Below are 8892 nucleotides of genomic sequence, written 5' to 3' on the forward strand. Positions count from 1 at the left end.
CCCAACCCCAACCCCCAACCCCAACCCCAACCCCAACCCCAACCCCAACCCCAACCCCAACCCCAACCCCAACCCCAACCCCAACCCCAACCCCAACCCCAACCCCAACCCCAACCCCAACCCCAACCCCAACCCCAACCCCAACCCCAACCCCAACCCCAACCCCAACCCCAACCCCAACCCCAACCCCGTCTACAATAGTTTATAATTAATAACAATTAACTAGATAAATGAAATAAAATGTTCAATGATTATTATTATTTATTTATTATAAAATTAAATATAAATTATAGCAAAGTTATTTATTTATATAAATTGAAATTGGAATATAAATCAAAGTTATTAATCATCTATGTTATCAGTATCTGGATTTTAATTTTATTTATCACCCATACCAGCTTAGACAATAGGATCACAAATTTTTTGTACTTATTTCAATTTCTATTAAAATTCTTCTTTCTCTGCTTCTGGGTTGGAATTAAGCCAATTTTCTGCTTCTTTAATAGCCTCTTCAACAGTCTATTGATCAGAGCTACTAAGTTTTCCTTTTAATTTATTTTCTAAAGAGGATTTAATAGAATAGATATAACTATCTAATGAATTTTTAGCATCTATCCTTTCTTTAACAATTTTATCATGATCTGCCATTTATTCTGCCTCTCTCAACATTCTATCAATCTCTTCTTGACTAAGTCTTCCATTATCATTAGAAATAGTAATATGGTTTTTTTTTCCACTTCCTTTCTCCACTGCTGACACAGACATGATAGAATCTTGATCAACTTCAAAAGTAACTTCAATTTGTGGTTGTCCTCTAGGGGCAGGAGGAATACTTGTTAAATCAAATTTTCCCAATAAATGGTTATCTTTAACCATTGGCCTTTATCCTTCATAAACTGCTATTGTAACAGTTTGTTGGTTATCTTGGTAAGTTGTAAAAACTTGACTTTTTTTAGTTGGAATGAATGATCCCTTTGGAATAATTTTAGTCATAACTCCACCAACAGTCTCAATACCTAATGATAAAGGAGTTGCATCAACTATAACTAATTCTTATCCATCAACACCATCCCCACAAATAATTCCTCCTTGTACTGCAGCTCCATAACAAACTGCCTCATCAGGATTGATCCCAGTATTTGGTTATTTACCATTAAAGAAATCCTTCACTATTTGACGGATTTTTGGAATACGGGTTGAACCACCTACTAATACTATTTCATCAATTTAATTTTTTTTTAAATTGGATCCTTCAAGTGCTTATTGTAAAGGTTATAATGTTTTCTTAAAGAGATTTCAAATTTAGCTCTAGTAATTGTCTATGACAAATCAATTCCCTCATAAATATCTTCAATCTAAATTTTGGTTTAGTGTTGACTAGACAAAGCTCTTTTTCCCTTTTCGACCTCTCTCTTAATTTTTTGAATAGCTCTTTTATCTCCAGAGATATCTTTATGATGTTTATTCTTAATAATTTTAATGAAATGGTCCATTAATCTCTGATCAAAATCGGCTCCTCCTAAATGAGTATCTCCATGAGTTCCAATAACCTCAAAAACTCCTTGATCAATAGTTAATATAGAAACATCAAAAGTTCCTCCTCCCAAATCGAACACCAAAATATTTTTTTCTTATTTTTCATCCATGCCATAGGCAATGGCTGCTGCAGTAGGCCTCATTTAATACTCTTACTACATTAAGACCTGCAATAGTTCCTGCATCTTTTGTTGCCTGCCTTTGAGCATCATTGAAATAAGCAGGGACTGTGACAATGGCATTCTTAATCTTTTTTCCTGAAAAGCTTTATGCAATCTATTTCATTTTAGTGAGCACCATAGCTGATATTTATTCAGGAGCATAAGTTTTGGTTTATCCTTTGATTGCCTCTACACGAATATATGGTTTACCTCCCTTATCAATTATTTCATAAGGCAAGTACTTCTTATCATACTGAATAGTTGCATCAGCATATCTTCTTCCTATCAATCTTTTTACATCATATAAGAGTTCTTGATGGATTTACAGTTGCCTGATTTTTAGCTGCCTAACCTATCAATCTATCTTCCTCAGTAAATCCTACCACTGATGGAGTAATCCTGTTTCCTAATTCATTTGGAATGATCTAGACTAATCTGTTCTTGTAAATGCCCACACAAGAGTAAGTTGTTCCTAAATCTATTCCTACTATGGGACATTCTAACTTCTATTATTCACTCTTAACTTCCGTCCAGAGTAGAGCTAAGATAAAATATATCATTTTTATTATTTTTATTTAAGTTTTCTTCAACTTATAAATGAATTTCACACGTGTGAAATTTATTATAATTTAATTAACAACTATAAATTTTATTAAATAAATAATCAAATAAAGAGAGATTTAGATGCATAATATTAGTATAAAGTACAATGATGAATAATAAAATATAATAAATCATGTACTCTACTTGGATATTGCCTGACGGATTAAACAATATGAATTCCAATGTAAATAAATCTTTATAAGCATAATAATTATATATATGTGAATAGATAAAATAAAATAAGATAAATGCTACACATCTAATAAATTTATATAAAATTTTATATATGTAAATATTTATATTATCAAAATTGATCATCTTTTAATGTTTCTAAGACTATATCTTGCTGACTACAAATTTATTTTTACTTTTTGATTTACACCCCATTACATTCTTATTAATAGTATTATTATTTGGCTTTTTACTATAATACTTTTTTTTATAATATTTTTACAACTTTTAGCATTTTTTGCAATCTTTTTGCGACTACAATAAATTATTCTATTTAGATGCTAATTTTATTTTTCTCGCTTGGTTTCTCAATAAATTTATTTTTCTCAATGATTTATTTTGCCTATCTGATTTTATTAGCAATATTTCTATCTTTATTATAATGACCTAACTTAAATGCATTAAATTACTGTACTTAATTCTTATTAATAAACAAAACAATTTTCTAGTCAATAATAAAAACAACTCTTTGTTTCTCTTTAAATTCAACTTGCAAAATATTTTTATTAAATTTAAAAATTCTATAATCATCTCCCTTCATATATTTTTTAACATAAACTCTCTATTGATTATTTAGTACATTACAATTAAAATAATTTGCTAACTATATCAAATTACTTTTTGCTTTTAATAATTATGGATTGAACTATTGTTCCTCCAATATCCACTGCTTGCTCCACATTTTTTGGAATAAAATAATATACTTTATACTCCCAATGTTAATGCTCCCTTTTCTCCAGGGTATAATAATCCTAGTGAGCCATTACTGAGCATATATCCTGCTCCTGTTGCTCATTATCAAATTATATATCTTTATAGTTTTTTACATAGAGAATATTATTTTTTAGTTTATGGACGTACTGCAAACGATTTAATGTTGATTGTACGCTATGCACTTTTTTACTTACTTGTCTATTTTCGGAAAGATTGTTTGCTTTTATCATTCATTGTTTACATAATTGTTGAATGGAAGAAAAACTTTTTTCTTTTTTTGTTTATTTTTTTAATTAAATTTTATTCTATATTGTTTTTGGCTTTCTTTTATCCTCATATTAAAAATGGAAGTTTAATGGAGGACATGCTAAAAGTTGAATATGGCATACTAATAGGAATTTTATCATTGAAAAATGGTAGTTAAAGTAATTATTGAGCAGTTAGTCTCCTACTAGGATCTACTACCAAAGTATTATATATGATTTACTTACACTATGGATTAATCTATATATTATATGGGAATTAATATTTAGCAATTTTAATCCTTTAATATGTTTATTGAATATCAGCAGTTTAGAAAGGTGGCTTACCAACCATAATAGTATAAGCAATTACACCAAAACTCCAAATATCCACTTAAAAACCATGACCCATATCAGTTATAATTTCTGGGGCAATATAATTAGGAGTACCACAAACTGTCCTCCGGACTTGTCTATCAATTTTCCAACAAAGCAGCCAACCCTAAATCTCCAATTTTTATCTTTAGTCCTGCAGAAAGAAATAAATTCCCCTAATTTTAAATCTCTATGAATAACTCTCTCTGAATGTAAATAATTTATCGCCAATAAAATCTGCCTTAAGTAAAATTTAATCTCATCTGTGGTCAATCTTTTCCTTCTTTTAATTAACTCACTCATAGTCTGATTATGACATATTTAAAGTAAAATGTATATATTCTATGAGTCTTAAAAAAAAATGTTAAAATTATACAATATGTTAATGCTTTAATCTACGATGGATTTTTATTTAAGTAATTAATTTATCTCTTGCTTTGGATTTAAATAATGATGCTTTCCGGATAACTTTACCAGCATAGCTTTTGCCAGTTTCATTAGAAATAAATTAAAAACATTTGGCAAAATCCTCCCTTACCTAAAAACTTGCCTTTTTTATACATTCTCATATTTTTGTTACTTCTCTACTATATTATTTAATCGTCTGGTTAATATTTGACCTATGGTTTATTACAACTGTGAGCTCATTCGAATTAGATAATCGTTAATTATAATTAATATTATTAGTTCATAAAATCCTCACTTTATTATATCCTTTTTTTTAGATTTTTTTTAAATACTTGATTGAATTATAATACTTTTTATCTATTTTTCTATCTAATGCACTATTATTATAAAAAAATTTTACTGTTATGTTTGGTAATACTGCTTTCTATATATTTTTTAACTTCTATATTTTTAATATTTTAAAGCTTTTTAATTTGATGCTTTTTGTTTATATTTTTTTTTTCTCTATCAGTTTTTAATTAAATTTATGCAATTCTATTTTAAGTGATACATTTTTTTAAGCATTTTTCTTCAGTATTTTTCTTCTTATTATTATCATTTTTATAGCAATTAATGTTATTAGTACTATTATACATGTTAATATCCTAAGTATTAATGATATTGATGTTATTAATTTTAAAGTTGCTAATATTAATTCTACTATTATTAAGGTTATTATTGCTATTTAGGTTCTTAATTTTAATAACAGATAATTAAAAATAAGTTTAATAGTTAGTTTTAAACTATTTTAATTTTGTTTCAATATTTAAAATCTCATAAGGAGATTTTTTTATTTTCTCTTCTCTTATTAAATTTATTTTAAAAAATAACTGTTTATACATATTGTTAAATGTATACAAATTTTATTGATTATTATATAGTTATGAAAGATATTTTTCATTTTTTATATTCTTTTAATAAAATTATATTTACTTATTTTTTATTTTTGATTGAATAGAAATGAATATTGAGTTGGTAAATTAATAAATTATTTAATATTTTGATGAAATCTATTCCTGTTTACTTAAATTATATGTTCGAAAAATTACTGAACAGATTTAGAATAATTTAATGCTTTACCATATTATATTATTATTTTACTATATTATTCATAAAGATAGTCATTAATTTATTAATAGATTTTTTGAAATAGATTTTGGAATTTCTTAAGGAATAATTTGATGATTTTTTTCATTAAGGAAACAAAATTATAAAATAATTATTTTACATTATGTTTAATTTAATTATTAAAGTTACTAACAATTTTTTTTTATATTTATTATCTCTATGTTTAATATTAACCTATTATTTATTGTATAATTATGTTTTTAATGATATTTTTGATTATTTTGAATTGAATTTCAAAAATAAATGTTGAATACTAATAGTACGCATAAAGTATATCGTATCTTCTCTGGCAAGGAATAAACAAATCAACAGTTTTTTAGTATTTACTTTTACTTTTTTATATTAAATCCATATCAATATAAATAAAAACTATCAAATTATATATATATATAATCTTCATTGAAAATTTTATTGATCATTCCACTTTATTAATACATAAATCGATTTTTTTTGCTATTTTTAATATTTTATTTCTTTATATAAACTTATTTAATGATTTAATTAAAAGAAGGTCTTTATTTAAAATCAGGAGATAACATTCTTTGTATAAGTTGTTTGAATTACTAACTTAAATGTTTATTTTTATACCAAATAATATTTTTAAGAATACCAGTATTAATATTCTAATTTTCATCTAACCATAATTTATGATTAATAATGCATGCATGAAAGAATAGTTAATCCTAAAGCAAAAACATCAACTTTCTATAAAGTCTAATTAAATATGAAAAGGATTTTTTTTTAATATTTTTGAATACTTATGGTGCCATGTAAAAAAGTCATTGATTTATCTCTGTTGTAAAAGTAATGATGTTTATTTTAAGGTAGGACCTTATGTGAGTAAAGATTATATAAACCTATAGATGTGATATATATATTAGAGGGATTTATTTTAGAGTGAAAGATACCAAAATGCTTCATTTATAACATCACTTTTGTTACAATCTGATATAATGAAGTATAATTCATTTTAAGTGAAAGGAATATTAAACTAACTGTCTTCTTTTAAATAGTGTTTTGAAGAGTGAAAGTATAATAATTAATAAAAAGAATATATTTTGTTACTGTTGAGCACATGAATGTATCTAATTACTATTTTACCTTCAAAATAAATAACTATTTAAATGAGGCTACAGGAAAAGAATTAGTGTTACATGAAATGCTTGATTATTTATTTTAGAAGAATGTAAGATGGTTAGTTAGCTTAGAAAATTAATTATTATGAAAACACGAATTAATATGGATAAACTAATTATTTATAAATGCTTACTTATTCTTCTAAGAATTTTGTTTTACCTATATACTGTAGTTTTTATTTTAAATTCATTATATTAGTTATTACTCATTTATATCCCCATTGTTACTCAGATTTGAGTTTATTATTTATATGTTTAATATTTTATTTAACTGTTATGATACATTTAATAATAAATTATTTAAATAAATAATAGTTCAGAGATCAGTTAAGCTTTAGTTTAAGATCGTAAATTTCATACTCTTTAATTACTTCTATTTCATTCTTATATACTTAATTAATTTAGTTATTTGTGTTTGCACTAACATTACATTTATTTACTAAATCGATCCCTATTCCATATATATAACCCCAATTCCTTAAATTGCTTATAGCCTTTTTACTATGCTAAGAAGGTATTAATTTGAGCATCTGATTGTTGAAAATTGAAAATAGAAAGAAATGATTTTTATAAGTTGCTATAATTTACTCTATTTACAAAAGTTTTTATGAAGAAAAAGTGCCTACAGGAGTATATCCACTAAATATATTTCCGTTTAAAGTTTATCCAATTAACAAAGCAAATCTATATCCATTAACCTTTTTATGATAAGTTTTTGTACTAAATGTATTTTCACTCCATCGATAAATTAATAATGCAGATACTATCTTTTTATTAATATTTTACATGAATTAGGTTATTTTATTTTTATCTTATTATCTTAAATTAATTAATGATTACCTGAATAATAGATTATTTTATTATTATATTAAAACAATTTATATTTCTTTTTTTAATTTTTTTTTTGGTTTTTTAATTTATAATTCTGGTTTAATTTTATTTCTTACCTTTTTTAAGTTTTATGTTTTATTTTACTCAAATTTTTTCTATATGTTAATTTCTCCAAGTTAAAGATATTTAGGAAATAATAAATTAGATTCCTAACAGAAAACACTATAAAATTATTATGATTTTTTAAGTTAAAGTATTTTATTTTAAAAGTATTAAGATTCTCCATTAACCTATTTAATTTTCTTTTTAATTTCATACATAATATTTTTATTTTATTTAAACTTAATTTGTATCCTATTTTTATATTATTAAGGAACTTTATTGTCAGATATTTTCTATATTAGTTTATTTTATATAATTTTATTGTATTCATTATCTTTTTATAAAATATTTTGATATTCCATAATAAATTTTCTAAATATCATAGTTTCTTTAAGATGAATTAATTACCATGCATTTTTAACTTTTGAACTATAAGCTTAGCCTATTTATTTAATTATACTTTGTTCCTTTTTTTTCATGCGCTAATATTTAAATATAATGATTATTATTTAATATAATAAACAGACTAGATATTCATATAATATATTAATTAATAGTTCATTTATCCTAAAACATAACCTTATAAATTTCATATTGTTAAACAATAAAATTTTCTGTATTTGTAAGTGCATATATTGCTTTACCACCTTTCATATTTTTAGGTTTATTATAAGTATTACCTAATTTACTACTAGATTTAAAATTTTAATTACATTTATGACTTATTGCCAAATCCCCATTCAAAAACTGGACCCCAATTATTTACCATTTTTACAGCATTTTTATTTTTTTCTGGTTTAATTTTGAACATCAAATCATTAGTTATTGAGAAGAGGAAAGAAGTAGATGATGGATCTTTAATACGTTTCTGATTTGTATATTAAGATTTTAGTTTTACAGGTGAATATCCACCAAATATAGATCCATCTTAAGTTTTTGCTATTAATAAAGTAGATTTATAATCACCTATTTTGAAATGATATAAATCTGCACTGAATTTATTATGTGAAGCACTATAAAGAAAATGTGTTTCGTAAAGATCTTTATGTATATTTCTAAAATAAGTAACTATTTGATATTTTTGTTAATTATTTTTAATAATAGTTGATTAATTAAAAAACCAAATTTGCCCTGCTAATTATTATTTTTTAACTTATACTTTAACCTTAGGTTATTATAATATTTAAATAATTTAATAAGGTTATTATCTCTTTGGGATTAGATTTTATATTCTTTAACTTTATTTTTTTTGACTAATTTTAACTTAATTTTATTTTATCCGCAATTTTTAATTCTTTATTGTTTCTATTATTTTTTCTAAATATTAGGACTACTCAATTAACTACTTTGCTTTTCTTTATACCATTTAATCAATATCCTTATAAT

The 8892-nt window shown here is 24.0% G+C and overlaps 1 pseudogene across 1 annotated transcript; it reads right to left on the reverse strand.

Annotated features, from left to right (window-relative positions):
- Positions 1-1301: 1301 nt before the first annotated feature.
- On the reverse strand, positions 1302-2184 carry LOC308128361 (annotated as a pseudogene). Its single transcript has one exon. The product of its transcript is annotated as an uncharacterized misc_RNA (transcript).
- Positions 2185-8892: the final 6708 nt, after the last annotated feature.

The sequence above is a fragment of the Lipophrys pholis genome, assembly GCF_963383615.2.
Source record: "Lipophrys pholis genome assembly, contig: SCAFFOLD_160, whole genome shotgun sequence".
In the NCBI taxonomy this organism is placed as follows: domain Eukaryota; kingdom Metazoa; phylum Chordata; class Actinopteri; order Blenniiformes; family Blenniidae; genus Lipophrys; species Lipophrys pholis.